At 42.3% G+C, this 17,168-nt stretch overlaps 1 protein-coding gene across 3 annotated transcripts in view; it reads left to right on the forward strand.

The window, feature by feature from the left end:
• The first annotated feature begins 4,399 nt into the window (after window positions 1-4,399).
• Window positions 4,400-17,168, forward strand: part of PAPLN (papilin, proteoglycan like sulfated glycoprotein) — a 57,053-nt gene continuing 44,284 nt past the window's right edge. Inside the window, exons 1-2 of one of the 3 annotated variants that reach the window (XM_056344917.1) lie at window positions 4,400-4,596; window positions 5,839-5,950. The gene's annotated coding sequence lies outside the window, so the exon portion shown is untranslated. Of the gene's footprint in view, window positions 4,597-5,838; window positions 5,951-8,965; window positions 9,076-17,168 lie in introns of those variants that run through there. The other 2 variants (XM_056344918.1, XM_056344916.1) reach the window with 2 other exon arrangements.

Consider the following 17,168-nt stretch of genomic DNA (forward strand, 5'->3'; position numbering starts at 1 on the left):
CTTTGGGGAAGGAAAGGGAAGGGAGGAGGATGAGCAGGAGGGAGTATAAAAAGAGACCACAAGACTGTGAGTGCCACGCTTCCCGGTGCATGTTACACAGGGTGGCTTTCTTTGTCCCTTTCGGGTTTGGGTTAGGCAGACTAAACAGAACCGATCCTGACGCCATGTCCAAAGAGAAACTGGAGTCACTGGTCAAGAACATGGAGATCATGCTCTCTGAGGTGGAGCAGCTGAAGATCCACTGCACCAAGCAGACGGAGGAGGTGAACCAAGTGGTACAGGAACTGCGCCGAGAGAACAGGGAGCTGACAGAGAAATACGAGCACATCTGTCAAGACCTGAAGGAGGCCAAGGAGGCCATTGCCCAGCTGCAGGACACCAAGTTTGCCTTTGAGGCAAAGGAGCGGCAAGCACAGAAGCTCAACCGGCAGCTGTGAAGCAGCAGGAAAGAGAAGCGAGAGATTTCTTAACCTGATCTAAGAGTAAACAGAAACCTTCAGCCACTCCAACTGAAAATCCCTGGACCAGTATTTTGAAGACCCTTTCCTTTCCTCCTCAGACTAAAACCGTGTGCTGGAAAAAAAGTATCTCTGTGGAGGCAAGATCTCAGGCGCAGCTGGAATTCTGCCCCAGAAGGCTCCGTTTTAATGAACTAAATACCTCATTATGCTGGGAGGAAAATCTCATTCCAGAATCCCTTATCAGACATCTAAGCCATAGACATACAGCAACAGCTGCCAGGATCTGGGCACCTTCTCATGCCCCTTGAGGGTTGCACAAGGACATAGCCCGGGAAAAGAACTGTCTCTGCCCAGAGCCACTGGAGAGACCTGTGCCACGAGAGTCTGCTGAGATGAACAGAAGGATCATCATCTTGACAGCCCCTGTTGCTCTGTGTTGTTCCTAATTTTTTTCTCTGTTGCACAGTGAGGCTGTGATGCTGTTCTTAGCAGGGCGTCAGCTTCCTTGCTGCCTGGCACTGGAAGACATCAGCAAGAGCTTAAGTCGTGCCTCATGCTTCCAAGTACTTGCTATCAAGGGCATGTTGGTCCAGAGGATCTTTTAATGCTATTATAGTCTGTGTTGTCCTCTTTCAATTCCAAAGTGACGTATAAGAACTGGAAAGGTTTCTATCTCAATTTTCTTTTCAGTAGCATTAAATCCTGATGACTCCATGTTTAGTATGTTAGAGTTAAAATTCTGCTGAATGTAACACTTTTTTAACCAAAGAGCTATGGTTTGGCACTGGATTTACTTTTCCTAAGCAGAAGTAACATGTATAAATAGACTGGGAATTAGGAGGGATAAATGTATGTGAGGCATGGAGGTGAGGATTGCTTGTCAGAGGTTTTGCTTTCAACTTTTCTCTCTTCTCCTGTCTCTCATAAGCAGCATTTGGGATCGTAAGTGCCAAGCCTAGCTAAGAGCAGGTGACTTTTAACTCCACGGTGAATAGTGGAAGATCTTTGGGGGAGGTGTGGAGAGAGTGCAGAGAGAAAAATTCTGAATGTTTAAATGGAGAATAGCTGGAATAGTTCCAGGAGGATCTTTCTTCATGTTGGTTGTGATGTAGCCAGCTTCCTTCTTCCCCTCCAAAGCTTTGCTGTATTGTTATCTCTGCCTGGCAAGCTCCCCCTTCCCGGTGAGGGCTGACATGTGAGAGAAGCAGAGACGCCATTTCCCTTCCTGAGAGAGTCAGGGTCTGTCTGGCATCAGGAGCCTGGGCACACTGTGTGGGGCAGAGGGGACCAACCACACCTGAGAGCAGGGAGTCAGGCTGGGGGGAAAAGGAAACCTGGCTGCTTTGGTTTCCCTGCAGAGAAAGGCAGAGGGAAGAACAGTTCAGCAAGACCTTCTTTTACGACTTCGTCCAGCATTGGTGAAAATAATTGTAGTTTTGTCATGGATTATAAACATACTGAGATCAGGCCCAGAATTAGCTAGCTATTGTTCCTTCTCTGACGTCTCCTCTGTCACATCATCTAGGCCTGATGCAAAAGCCTTTGGAAATTACAATCTTCCCACTGGTTTGACTGAGTGCTGGGCCAGACCTTCTGAGCAGAGGGCTGCTGTTCATGTGGCAAACAAAGCACTAGGACATCCATGTGGAACAGCTTTTTCTGTGAATCACTGGGAGCTGTGGCAACGTGTTTTGTTAAATTTGTGTGATCTAGACTTTTTTTACTATTTTGGGTGGAGCAGATTGGAATATCTGGATAACATTTGGGAGGTCAGAGACTGTCCTTTATGTTTTCAAATGTAATCTGGATACAAATGACCAGCCTTGACCCTTTGCTCCTTGCTCACCAGTGGCAGCTTGGGAAGCACAAGAAATCAACATTAATCACAGTATCTGTTTGTATAAGAACTAAAAATGTTTTGTCTTGAAATCAACTCTCTAGCTCAAATCTGCTTACTGCCTGTGATTTCTTCTACTTTTTATATATCATTGAAATGTAAAACCAACAATAAAAGGAAAACAAGCAGCTGAGGGACCATCTGTTGTGGATAAGGCATTGCCTCAGTGCATGTATATGTTATTTTGGGGTGTGTGTGGGGGGTGTATGCTTGCTAAATATAATTTTTCCTGTTTAAATCCAGTGCAGCAAGGAGTGGACTAAGGAAGACCCTCCAGATCTCTCTGTGTTCCCAGGTTAATCACTCTAAACAAGATTCTCTGTGTGGCTGCCAAGTTCACCCTACGCAATATGTAAATCCATGATACAGAAAAAGAAAATGGGATTGCAGTGTCCTTATGGTCAGTTTCTTAATAATTAGCAGGATTCAAGGTGTCAAATTTTAAGGAAAGCTGTGAGAATGATTTCATGTAAATATACTGAGACTGGGGTGGGATATTTGAAAAACTGGATGTATTATCCAATGCCAGAAAAAAATTAATACGACACCCCTTCCCTTCCAATAGAATCAGTTGTGTCCTGGTTTTGCTTACACGGGTTAAACTTGGGAGTAGTTGGGATGGTTTAAAATCAATATACATTCCATTATATGTAGGTCCTGTGGTTTTTATATGCAAATCCTTGTGTATCCAAGTAGAGTCTTAGCAATGGATTGGTGCATTCACTTGTACCCTGAGGTGCAGTGTATTGGTGCGCCTTTCACAACAAAGTTTGCATAGAATTAGTCACAGCACTTTGAAGTTGATTTTGCTTTTGGAACATCAACATTATCAGTGCATGCTGCTTTTCTTCTTTAAATGGCCTAAGGATAAAGAGCTGAAACTTGTGTGTAGCATCATCAGCTTGTTCGGAAAGTTGGCCTGAATAAAAGTCTTGCCTAATTTGGGTGAGAATTAAAATAAATATGAAGTGACAGGCTTACCATTTTCCTCATCTTGGCAAGGGATGAAGAGAGTTATCTGATTCTTTGAATTCAAAAAGCCAGTTTATCTGAAGGCTCTCTTGGAGAGCACAGCACAGGAATTGACTCAGTTGTCAAGAGAGGGGTAAGAGGGGAGGACCCAGTCAGACCTTGCATTGCGGGCTTCAGTGGCTGCACGCTGGCAAAGCGCAATGAAATTGTCTCTACTGGTAGCAGGATCGGTACGAAAGTTGTACAGGGTCAACTCCTCTGCAACAGTCATCAGCACTTGAAAGAGTTCATGGGGGACCAGGTCTCTGGAGCAGATACAGACCAGTGTTAAGAGTTACTGCAAGAAGATTGCAGGCTTTTATGCAGTCAAGTTGTACAGTAGAGCTCATTGGTGTATAATACCCTTTCCACCTTTCCTCTAAGGACTTTGCAATGTCTCCTGGACATGAAACTGAGATTTTTTTTTTCCTGAAGGATTAGCAAGGGTTCATTCTATATACTGAGATGCTGTGATTCAGAGGGCTAAACGACATAGCTGTCTTGCAATAGCGAATGAGTCTAGGAAGAATGGAGTTATTGGTGTGTTAATCAGGTTTGGTAAAATCTCCGTTCAGGTTGAATCAGATTTTACTTTTCTGCCTTTTCTAAAGAAAGTAATAATAAAAAAAATCAGTATGTCAAAAGATGCATTCTTTTCAGAGTGAGCTGAATCCTTCTGTTTTCAGACCCTTGTGCAGCCAATGGAAGGAGTGATAAGCTCTAGTGTCCCTGGTAGCAGTGGACTTGGTTTGACGTTCCAGAGACTCTTATTTCTTTACTTTGTCATTCAGTCATCAGCATGCTTACCTGGGATGTCAGATTACTCTTCAGTGTTATCTTGTGCTCAGAAGAATTTGAGCATATCCCCTGAATAAAATGCCCCAAGTAGCAGGCTAAAGCATGTGAATGGCTCTCCATTTCCCCTGATTAGGCTACAGCACTTATCTAAGAAACTAGATGTTAATTTGAAAACAAAACAAGGCAACCATCCCATTTTTAAGCATGTGACCCAACCATAACTATAACATCACAGATCCTTGCTCTTTGACTAAATGAGTTAAGGGAGTGTTCAAGAGCACCAGTTTGTAACGTGTCTGTATACCATGATTTCCTGAACACAGTAGTCTTCTGGGAAGTTCAGAACTCCTAAAGAAGCTGAATACAGATCCTTCACTTCCTTGGGTGAATGCTCAAGCTGCTGAGACCAGCTTCTCTTCTGGAGGTTTTGTGAGTCTTGTCTGAATTTCTTGGATGCTGTTTGAGGTGGGGGGAGAGGAAGTAGAAGAGTTAGGAGTAAATTTCCCCCCTGGAAAGAAGGAAGGGTGGGGAGAAAGTGGATTTAGTTTCGTTCTTATTTCTCACTAATTAATTCCCCCTGAGTGATCTCCCTGTCTTTATTGCGACTGATGAGCTTTTCCATCATATTTTCTTCCCCTGTCCTGTTGAGGACAAGGAGTGTGGTGGGCATCTGGCGACCAGTCAGGGGCAACCCACCACAATGCTTAAAGTGTTTGACAGCCATAAGTAGTTAGACTGGAGCTGGGTCCAGTAAAGCATGCAAATCTTTAGATAGACCTTGAAAGCAGCCCCTGACAGTAAGGAAACCGGGTGGTTTGTCTCCATGAAAGGTACTTCTGGAGTATAACAAAAGAGAAAGCAGAAGTCTTGCTACTGACCTCTGGCCATATAACTGTTGAAGTCCGTGTATCACAGCTCCTGTAGAAGTTGCTTCCTGCCAAAAGCACTTCACTGATGGGATTAGAAGGGGTATCTTGTTCAGCAGTATCCATTTACCATGCATTCTCATGCATAGTATGAGAAGTATGAGAAGAAATCTTGACTCTTTCTTCTTGATACATCACATCTGTGACACCCAGATGCTGGATGGAGCTAGTGGCAAGAGGTAAATGCCTGTGGTCCTGACTGTGTTCACTCCATAGTGTGTGTCTTATCCAGAAACAAGAATGGTCTTGAATCAGTATATTAACTTTCACTAAATGGTAGGTGTTGAAAACAATTTCAACACAGGAATCATGTCCTTTCTCCCAGAGGAAAGGTACACACACAAAACTTTCTGTGGAACTACAGCGCAAAGGTTTACTTCATATTTGCATTGCCTTTTTCCTGGTAAGGACTGGCCTCAAGTTCAAATCCCACACTAATAGGTTCTGATTTTGTCATGTCTCTGCTGGAACCAGGAAGAATGAGCAGATTTTTCTTTCCTTTTGTTAATAAAAGGAGTTTCATCAATGTTTCATGTTGCTTAGTTGTGGTAAAAGTCTGGTCAATTCTTGTTTTATTTCAGCGTCTCAGGAGGTTGTCTATTAAGTCTTTATGGGGTTAAAAATGAATCCAGATGTGTTTACACAGTACTGCTTTAATGAAGTAGGCACAGCTGTTTTTGGATGTATCCTGGCTTGATTCCAATATGAGCAGTCACATTTTCCCCATCTCTGTACTCCCTTGTAGTTTTAACTATCAACAAGTACACAAGAACCACAAGAACATTATTAAGCTCAGTATTTCCAAAAAAAAATTCACTGAGGATCCTGCTGCTGTGAGAAGAAATCTTTAAAATCAGGTATTTATAAATTCATACGGAGTGGTGGGGTTTTTGTCTACTAGGTTTTGAACTTTTGGGATTGGATTTCAAGCCTTTTTTTCCTGATGATACAGGCTAGAAGTTTTAAACTGATCTGAAAATGTGGTTTATTCATATAAGGTGAAGGGCTCAGGTTTTGGTTTGATCAAATATTGTGAGGCTTAGGGTATAATGTGGCAGCTGGCAGGATGGCAGTAGCCAGTGGCCAGCTGAAGTGTGGGTGGATAAAGAAAAAGCACGCTCTGATGTAACTCCTTTCTGATTGAAATGGAAGGCCTGCAGCTTGGCTGAAGGCCGGGATTTATTTTCTTAAAGGAAAATTTCCATTTAAAAGGTAAGACAGTAATTTCTATATTCTTAATTAGGCATTAACAATGTCCAATTTTTGTCTCTCCTGACAAGGGGAACATAGGTAGCCATAAGTCAGCACCACTATTAGACATTCTTCTGGGGTGTGTTGACTCTTTCAACCTTTTGGGGTTTTCCTGCTTCTTGGTGGAGGTGTTGCCATTTTGTGTTGGTTTCCCTGTTAGGGTTTATCCTTGTTTGTTGTGGCAGAGTTAGCCTGGGCACAAAAGTACAGGATTGCTTTTGCATGTGGAAGAGATGTGACTTTTATTTGAGCTCTGTCCCCTGTGGGATGTGTAATGGTAGGATTTGAGTACTGTATAACTTCCGTGGCTAGTTGCCAGACAGGGATCGATCAGCAAAGATTGATGAAAAAGAGCTGTAGCCCTAGAATAAAACTACTTCTGTGTCACCTGGTGCATTTATGAGGCTGCTAGAAACTCTCCTTTCCATTTGGAGCTCTGTGTGTTTAGGCTTGTCAACAGTTGCCAAGGGTAGTTTCTTTTTATCCTCTAAAGCAGTAGTGTGGTTAAGCAGAGAGTAGTGATACCAGTACTGGAGATTTCATTGCGCATCTTGATGTCTTCCTTGGAAGATCCAACACGTGGAGTTACCTGAAAGTAGAAGCTTCATCTTCTCTTTTGAAAGCAAGTTTCTATTTCTTATGGTTTCAAATGAACTACTGATGAAAAAGGATTCTAAAATTGGAAGGCAAATAAAAAGACAAACCCAAACTTAAGACTTTAAAGGTATTCTCATAATCTTGGAGATCTCAGTTGTAATAGGGTTGAAATGCTGGTAGCTGTTATAATTGTTGGACCAGAACCTATTTATATAGATCAGTGGTCTCTGTATTTCAGTATTTATTTGTTTTATACTAAGCAGAGGACAAAATCAAGGGGGGTGGTGATTGTCTGTTTTCAAGATAAAACAGTAACAGCAACACATAAGTTGTTACACAACAATTTCTCGTATCCACATGATTAAGAGCAGAAATTTTTCCTTGTAATGCATCCAGCTAGATTCCTTTTCCCTTAACAGTTTTCTGTTCCTGAATCGTTCCTTTGTGGGATTTTTCAGAGGGTTTCTGAGTTGCATGGCATTTTTTAGAGGAAAAAATAGAGAAACCTGAGCTGCCATTGTCTTTGGTTAAATTCAGATCTGTATCCAAAGCAGTGGTATTTTCAGACCTTAGGGATCTCATTAACTCTGCCTAGGGCCAGATCTAGCTGTGAATTGTATTTAAGTTCAAACTTTCTTTGGTCAAAAGCATATCCATGAACTGTGATCTGAGTTTTAGGTTTAAAGTAAATGTTAATTATTATTTTATTTATTTATTTATTTATTTATTTATATATTTACGGTTCAGAATGATGCGAGGGGTCCCTGTGAGTGAGGCCTGGCCCAGCCCCTCGGCCGCGGCACCCTGAGGAAAACCTTGTTAAGGGAGGGTGAAACACCGCTAAGACAACGAGATGTGAGGGAATGAAATGTGAGGAAGGGCCCTGGGAGCACAGAGGGCAGGGAAGGAGGGAGCTGCAGGCATGGGATTGCCCTGCAGCCCCCAGAGAGGAGGCGTGTTCATCCTGAGGGGCCGCAGCCCACAGCAGGGACTTGTGCTGGCGCAGAGGAGAAGCATGAGCGGGAAGGAGCGGCAGAGGAGCCGCCATGGGCTGAGCAGAACGCCCCCCCCACCCCATCCCCGGTGCCACCCAGAAGAGGCAGAGGAGGTGTGTGATGCAAGAAAATGTAGTGAAAACCGTAAAACTCTACAGGCAGGAGTTGCATAGATAACAGGAACCATCAACAGGCAGGCAGGAGCCTCACTGGCTGCAAGAAAAGGTCTGGAGCTCGGCCCACTCAGCACTTCACAAGGGACCGTTAGTACAGATGTAGGTGAGCTCCACAAGAATGTACATCAGTAGCCTTCTGACAAGGATGTACTAATTGCTAAAAGAAAAACTACTGCAGTGATAAGGCTCAAGGACACTAGGATAAAATAATTGTGGTAGTGGGAGATCACGACCTTCTACTCAAATGCCCCCCCCCCCGGCCCCGAAAAGAGTGAATCCCCGGCTCGGGGAGCATGCCCAGTAAATTTAAAATGAACTGTACATTTAAATTGAAGTGAGAAAGCAACTAACCAATAATTAGTTAGTAGGTGTAGACTTTGGGCAGAACTAACCCACTTCACTGTATAAGTATGTATTGTGAGTACAACTAGGTGTGCAAGTTACGAGGAGCGATCCCCCTTGCACCCGGTGCTGCAGTAAACATACCTGCTTTGTAACTTAGGATCCTGAGTTATAGAGTTCAATTCTGCATGACAGGAACTTACTGAAAATGAATACAGAGGGGATCTGTAACTGTCTTCTAATGTGCTGCCCACAGCTAAAATAAAATAGTTACAAAGGGCCCCACCCCTGCAATAACTTAAGGCACAATTTAAAGTTAATGTGTATGCTTACACACAGACTACAGGAGCTAGAAACAATTCCAAAGCATGCACACACGCATGCATGCCTACAACTGACTTTCCCAACCAAAAGCAAAAACTCCTGTGAAGAAACTTAGAGGCTGAAGGGGTTAAATGAAATACAACTCTCCTTTTCCTGTGCAGTAAGGATCAGTAACCAAATAGAAGCTGGAGAGCAGAGAGCTTAATAGCCACTGTTGGAAAGTGAGTTTGGGGGCTTGGCTGCAGAGTGGTGTAAGTGTAATCTTTTGCATTCACCTTTCACAGGTACACACAGAAGGTAAGAGTTGGTTTTGTGTTCTGGGTTGTCTCCTGATCCCTCTGCCTGGATATCTATTTTCTATTAGTCTTTACAGTGCTGTTTGTGCTTTTTTAACTGTTTTTTATTTCCCACCTTTTTTTCTTTCAGTTAAAAGAGTACAGGGGAGAGGAGAGACCAGAGTCCTTATGACTGCATAATTTTATTTCCTAGGTGGGAGGGAAGAAGCCACTCTATGTATTTGGTGAACATTAATCCCTTTCACCTGCAGTGAATTACACTGAGACTTAATATAGTAAAACTGCTGTTTCTGATGTTGTGTTTGGGGGGAGCAGGGGAGCAGAAGGTACCAGTTTCATAGGACGCTGGACGAGCCCACTTGGGTCAGACATACCTGCTCTGCCAGAAAGAATGCGGAAACAAGACAAATGTTAGCAGAGAGATTGACTGGAGAAACATTATTTTTGCTGGTAGGAATAAGAGCCTGTCCAGGTGCTAAGACTCTTGTAGTCACTAACTGTCACCCCTGGAGTGCTCAGCTGCTTCTGTTCATGTGCTAGCAGGTGCTAAGGGGAGGGACTGTCTCCTGATCAGTCTCCCATTGCTTTCAGGTGTGTGAGCATCCATCTGGGAGGCCCGGCCAAACGATGCTGTTAGTGTCAACAGATGTGTTTGTGAAAGGGTTGGTTTGCAGGACTGGACCTCTCATCCCTGAGGAAGTCCAATGCGTGAGACAGGCCAGGAAGGCAGTGTCAGGGACCTGTCCTGGCATGGAGATGGTAGTGGGCTAGTAGCAATGTTTCCGAGCAGATTTTTCTGATGCCCTGGCGTTCCTTGTTGTGGTCACGTGGAGATAGAAGAGCACTTGATTTAAAACCTGAGTTTCAAAGCTTTGATGAAGGTAACATTTTTTAATAGAGTTCCTAGGACTAGGAATAACTGCTGTTAGCACAGGAGCTGAGGGAGGTGGTGTGTTTCTTTAGCTCTCTCTGTAGAGACTCTAAAGAGGGTTTGTAAATACCTTTGCTTATTACTTTTGAAAATGTCTTCGCATCACTTTCAGTTAGTTTTATCCCTTCTGCAGTGTACTGATGAGGGCCCTTCAACAGCTTCTCTGTAAAAGTTGGCTTGCAACTTGCATGTTTTCCTCCTGGCTTCTTAGAGATATACCACCCCCTGCAATGCCAGAGCATTTCCCAGTCTGTAGATAGAGCAGCCATGAAAACCCATTCTTTCTGAGGTGCAGCATGTTGATGAGCCAATGTGCTAAGCAGCTGTGTGTGTTGGAAAACCTCATTCTGGAATTTTAGGACAAATGCTCTGCTGTTAGAGGGAGCAAAGGGAGATGTTTGTGATGTACAACAAAGTTAGATAGGACCATGTACCTTTGGCATGGCACTGGCTTAAACTAATATTTGTTCATGTTGGTAAAAGGGATGATTAATGAAATGCAAAAAATATAAAACAAAGCAAACTTGCTGTCTCTGGAAGTTTTGCTTTCAGCATATTTTTCTGTCCGGTGTGAGACAGTTAAGACTTCTTTTTCAAGCATATTTTCAGGTTCTCGCACACTGTGGAACATCCTGACACCTCAGAGGTTTTTGTTTTTAAAATATTGTGCTTTGTGAGTGTTAATGCTTGATGGCTTCACAGAAGTGCTGGAGTTGGGATAGTTTCTTTGTAGCATTTGCATATTCCAAATCTGTTCACTAGTAAACAGTCCACTCTGGGTGTAGCATTTGAGAAGAGCTGTGTGATGAATGATTTGAGGTGTTTTTCAAGCAAGGATGTAGGTTTTTGTTTTCTAGTCTCTCTATGTATATATATTAAAAATACTAAGTATAAAACTAAATTGTCTTATTTTTAAGGGAAAGTAGCAATGATTATGCTATAGAGAAGTTAGAGAATGGATGATCTCAAATGTTGCTGATGTTGTGTAGTAACTTCTGGTACAGATCGTGTATCTTTGTTTTGGGGATGAGCTCTTTCTCAGATCCAGCTATTTACCAGCTTGGTAAAAGAGAACGCTGGTAGAGCTCATCTAATCTAGTTGCTTCAGGGATTATTTGCCTCACAAATTAGGCACCAAGATTCAGTTGGGGTCTCTGTGAATGGCAATGCCCTAATTTGTGAAAGGGTTTAGGAAACAGGAAAGGAGTTATGTTATTGCTACTGGTTTTCTTGGTAGTACTTGAATTTGAGTTAAAAGAGCAATATATTGTTCTAAAGTAACACAGATGTTCTGTTAAAATAAAGAAGCTCGGGGACAGAGCCTCTCATCTTGATTGAGGGCCTCGTCTTCTGAAGTGCGGTGTAAATATGGTGGAATTCTGTTCTGTGCCTCAGAACAGGTACGGCTTGGGCTGCCAGAAGGCTTTCTCTTTGTTCAGAGGGAACCTTTAAATGTTAATAAAATGCTAACCGTTTTATTAGTTGATGTATGTACCTTGTGACTTACCAATACACAGCAAACAGATAGCTTTTTTATAAGAGGATGAGGGCTGCTGTTTTGTATAAGAGCAGCACCTAGAATACATAGGATGCAATTACAGTAGTTCTCACAATTCATGTTATAGGCTCACCATTAGCTAAGTGAAGGGGCGTATGTTCTAGTCGTATATTGATGCTCAGTAAACTCTGGAGAAAATAAGTTGCTTTGCTGTTAGGTCTGTGGGAAGGATTATACAAAACTGATGATAAACCGCTCAGTGTACCTAGCATAGCTACTAAGCCTAGACAGTGATGGATGATTGCTCTGATCCAGTACAGTGATTTGCAGCTATGTCCATGATACGATGGACTTGTCAGAAGAACTTACTTCACTGGAAATGATACTCTGCTGGATACAGTTTCGCTGTCTCATTTTTTAACACTCTTGGATCTGAAATGTGATTTGTTATAGTCCCATCTTGTCTTGGACAATGAATAATAATGAGGTTTAGATGTTTGAGAAGGGACTTTCATATAAAAGGATTTGAGTGGGTATTTACTCATATTGAACAAACCACTTGTTTATGCTTTCTCATGTGGTAACAAGCTCCCCTTCTTGACATGCAGACATGATGTGCAGAAAACAAGTACCATCCACAAATTGCTTATTTCTCTGCCTAGCCCTTAAAGCAGTAATTGGAAGCTCAGGTTTGGGCATCTGTGGGAGAAACCAGCTTCAGAGCAAAGAACTAATTTATTTTTAGATCACACTCTTGTCATTTTGCTGTGATCACACAGATGAGCATGTGCTTCCTTTGAGATCTCTCCAGGCACTGCATTGTGATCACACCCTCCTAAGATCATTTTTTGAGAAGTTAATTTGTAGCGACAGATGAAAGGTGCTAGGGCTGTATCTTTAGAGACTGCAGCCCTAGTTCCACTTAGCACACATTCTGCCTCTTAAATTTGATAGTCAAAAGTTACGGGGTTGGGTTGTTACTTCACACACACACATGCACACAGACATACACACACTTTTAATTTCTTTTAGTTCTCCTCACGTTGGTCGTCTTTCCCTTGTAACGTAAGTAAGCCCACTGACTTCTCTCAGGGAATTCCTGCTTCATACCACTGAAGGTATGTCTGCGTGCCTTCATGATACCTACCTGCAAACCTACATGACAGTCAGTAAGGGTGATTCCTTAGGGAAGAGGTGTAACCATACAAGTGTGGCATGCTTGGCATGTTTACAGACATATATATATATAGTTAAAACTGAGTTACTGTTTGTTTGTTTTAAAGCTATCTTAAGTTCCAGAAACAATGTAGAGACAGCAGCAATCAAAACCCACATGAGGCTCAGGGTAAATACTCATGTTTTCCTGTCTGTGTTATTAGTGCACAAGCAAATTTAATTAAAGGTAACACGGGTGTTTCCTATATATACCACAAGCATGCTGTTGAACGTGGTGCTAACGTCCTGTCAGTGAAGAGAGACGTAGATCTTGCAGAGGCAGAAAATAATTTCCTTTTGAGATAATGCTCATTTTTTATTTTTATTTTTTTAACCCCTTGCACAGAGCAGAAGATTGCCATATTTATATTTAGGATGGAATGAAGTTAAATAAAATTGGAAGTAATTTTCCAGCATGGAAATGATTTATTGTCCTAAAGATTCTCCAAAATTTTAATTGGAAGGGATTAGTCTCAGCTGGCTAACATGTTTGTAAACAGCAGCAGTGTTCAGTGTTGGGTAATATTTCAGCTCGGGCTAAATAACTCATGTAAGTGAAGCTTGAGCTGTGACAGGATAGTAGTAGATGTAAAGGGTTGTTAGCCATTCCTCTTCAATTATGTTAGTGTTTGGGATGTTATATCCTTGTCATGTATTTTCTATAGGCAGTGTGCGGCTTCTTGTTGCAATGTTAATTATCTAAATAAGTTTGTGTGCACTTGTCGTTATCCCCACGTGCTCCCAGATTTAATTAACAGCTAAGCACAGCGAGACTACCAAAATAGAAGGCAGAATCCTGTCTTTACTCCTTATAATAACTCTCCAGCTGCAAACCTAATAGTGGAAGGCTGGTTGCAGAAAAGTGAATCTCAGTTGGTATTACTAGGTCGACAGAAAATTGTCCTCGTGGAATACTGTATTAGCTCCTGTAAAGGCCTGGCATAGTGACCCCATTTACTTGGAACGTCCTGCTTCACTGACCTAAACCTTCGATACTTCACTGTGAATTTTGGAGAGTGGGAAAGAAGGTCTGCCTCTTCCCCACCCCTCAGTAGGAGACGGCACAAAGCCTTGCTAGAACTTCTGTATGTTTCACAGTCTGCTCTTGCACCTGATGATGTTTCAGCTGCACTTTTGTGTGATTTTTGGTATTTAGATTAAAACTATATGACAGAGGCTGCTGTAGCTTCCCTGGGTGTTGCTGAACTTGGCATTGCTGTAGAAATCCTCTGTAAAAACACTGTCAGTCTGAGTCAGCCACAGTAAGTGATGGCCTGGTGCAGGTTCATGTGCCTGTTAGGAATCAGGCTGAAGGCTGAGATGAAAGCCTGTTGATGGAGCATTCTAGAAGATCCTTGTATGTTACCGCTACTCAGTTCTCCAGCCGGCTAGTGCTCTGCTGCTGTGCTCTTTAGTAAGCTTTTGTAACTTGTTTTCATTTGATAAGGTGAATTTTAAAGTTACTCTAACTGAAAGTTTGTTTCAGCATCTTCAACTCCTAGCATGTATTTAGAGTGAATTAATAAATCTGCATACCAATGGTAAAGATATCTCTGTAAAACTTACTTGGACAACTTGTGTCTTGTTTTTCTTTCTTCTCTCTCCTTTCCCACTGAGTCTTTTCAACCATTCTTGTATTTAAACACATGCTTATAAATATTTATCCCTTCCTTTGTATATAAACAGCTCTTTATGAATGTGGCTTATCATGTGGTCAAGGGAAAGGAGATTCAGCATCCTTCCAGTTCAACAGGCACATGCACATTAATTGGCTTACCTGCCCTAGCCCAAGGGACATCAGGCCCAGGATTTTCTTTGGAAAAATGTCAAACAAAAGATGGTTTACTATAGTTGGGGAAGAAAACATGCATATTAAGAAGTATCTTGAATATGGTATCCTTTGCCTAAAGGTGTAGTTGCTAAAAGCTAAAAGACTTTGCTCTGAGTCAGTGGTTAAAAAAGTTTATGCCGGTGGATAACTGGGCAACATATCATCATCCTTTCTGACCTCCCACCTCCTTCAACCAAACGTCTAAAAAAAATAACAATTGAGTGAGACATTAAAGGGAGGTGGAGCTGGGAGTGGAGGAAAGGAAATTCTGAAAAGGTACAAGTAGCAGGATCACAGTGGCAACTTCTGCTTTAGTGCTGGATGTGCTAAACTTTACAATAAGCAATTTCTCTCTATATTGCAGCAGGCAAATATTCATTGCCAGGGTGGCCAACCTGTGGTTCACAAGCTGTGAAAAGGCAGCTTCTGTGTCAGAGCTACCTCAGATGGGAATAGATCCACACTGGGTAATTCAAATCCCCAGCTGGGAGACAAAATGAACTGTAAGGGCCTGCTGAAGCTAATATTGCTGGCTGGCTTTGCCACTTACCTGCATGTCCAACTAAATCTTATCTGGGAATAGAGAAGTGGGAAGCCTGAAGGGGTCTTTTTATCTTCTAACCTATGAACCAGTCCCTGACCCACGTATGTGGTACGTGTCTTTGGCCAAAGGATGATCTAGAAATGTGGTTCACAGGAAAAAGAAGACTAGTCTGTCTTAAGCGCTAAACAGAGAAGAACCACATAGCACTGGCTGTCCAATTATTTTCAAAAAGAATAGAGAAAACCCCAGACGAATAAATCTGTGAGCAGTAGAACGCATGAAACCTGTTTTATTCTGATGTTGTGATCTGGTTCTGTAGTGTCTAAACAGCTTAAACTCTTGTTTAAGCAAGGCTTAGTTATTTGTAACATCTCTTTCAAGTTTGGATTCCCTCCTGTTGGAAAGAAAAAACTAATCATCTTTTCCCTCAAACAAAAGTTAACTTTATTGCTTTTGAAACCCAGATATTAGCCAGCCGATTTAAAGTTACTTTTACATATATATATATATATATACACACACACACAGGGGGTGTAGGTCTTGTTTACCTAGGAACATGGATATTGAGAGGTTATTTGGAAAAGAGGCCAAGTTTAAGTAAGCAATCTTGAACCTTGTTTGTGCATTGGAAGGCAGAATTTGCACACACAAAGTAAATATAGGAGTCACGAAAACTATCCTTGATTCTAAAGCATACTTCTGGTTTTAATGAAGATTTGACTGATCTTGCTAAGCCTGCCAGGCCTGGGATAAGAGTTTGTAACTAAATAAAATATTTTTACAGCAGTTCACTGTTGGCTTCACTATAGAGAAATCTCCAAGACTGCCCATCTGTCTTCTAGACCTTCTATTTGTTAAGGCAAGAGCTTCTTGTGGCAATTCAAATTCTTGTGGGTTCTCTGTTAAGCCCTGAAATAAGGATGCTTATCCCAGTTTCCAGTTGTGCTGGAGTTCTTGTGTTCTGTCCAGAGTTATGAAATTCCATCCATCTCCTTTGTGGCCCTCTGACCCTCCTGTCGACAGTGCCAGGAAGAAGCAGGTGCTGTGGAGACAGCTCAGAAAGGGCACCAGGACATCCTTTCAGAAGTTTCTGAAATTTCCACAAACTACGATTTGATCCATACTGGTTTGGAATAGAAATAAGGGTCCTGAGCTTGTAAAGTCAGATTCAAGTTTGGACTCCTCCAGTGTTCAGAGGAGCTTGAGTCAGTGTCTCTTAGAGAACACAGCTTCATAGTCCAGGTCTGGACTGACTCCTTTTGAACAAGCTTACAGATGGCTGGAACCAGCCACCACCTCAGCCCTTCTGGTCATCTAACCTGAGCAGCTAATGCCAGATGTGGTTGGCTAGACAATCTGAATCTCTTCTGGTGTATGGAATGGAGGTTTCAGCTGGGCATACCTCTAGTTCTGGTCATTCCTTGCTTATTATGAACTGATTCTTACAGTCCCTCTCACTGAGATAACTTCATATTTTAGCACTATGGCAGGAATTCCTCCATGTGAGCTTTCCAGCAGCTGTTCTGTATCGTGAGCATAAAGTCACCATTTCCCCTCAGGCCTTGCTGCTCTTTCTGGGTGGGGGTGGTGATGCTGCTGTAGCACAGAGTGGGAAAAGGGAGCTGGGGAGGGTTGAAGAGGATTGAAGAACGGCAGGAGGCACAGGGTGCAGCAGCTGCTGTTGTTACAAGCGAAAGAACTGTTGAACAGTGTCCTTGTCATTCCTTTCCCCACATACTCAGCCCTCAGTGAGAAGAATGGCAAACAAGCAGAACAAACGTACACTGCTGTATCCCAGGTTCCACCAGGAGTGAAAGAGCTGTTAAATCTGGAAACAGAACATGACTTTTTTTCGAAAGTTTCAGACAGGTTCCCCAGTCTCATTTGTATTGTTTGTGGTTGAAAGAAAGGCAGAAGGGATCAACGCTCAATACTACATCCGAGGAAGCTTTTAAAATAACAAGTTTGTTGAAGCTCAGAGAATCAGTCGCAAGATTCGTTTTGCAGTGGCAGAAATAAAAGAATACAGAAGACCCTGTTCTTCCTTCTGGCCATCTTTCCTGGAGGCTGTTGAT

This window comes from Falco biarmicus, chromosome 7 (genome assembly GCF_023638135.1).
Source record: "Falco biarmicus isolate bFalBia1 chromosome 7, bFalBia1.pri, whole genome shotgun sequence".
NCBI lineage: Eukaryota > Metazoa > Chordata > Aves > Falconiformes > Falconidae > Falco > Falco biarmicus.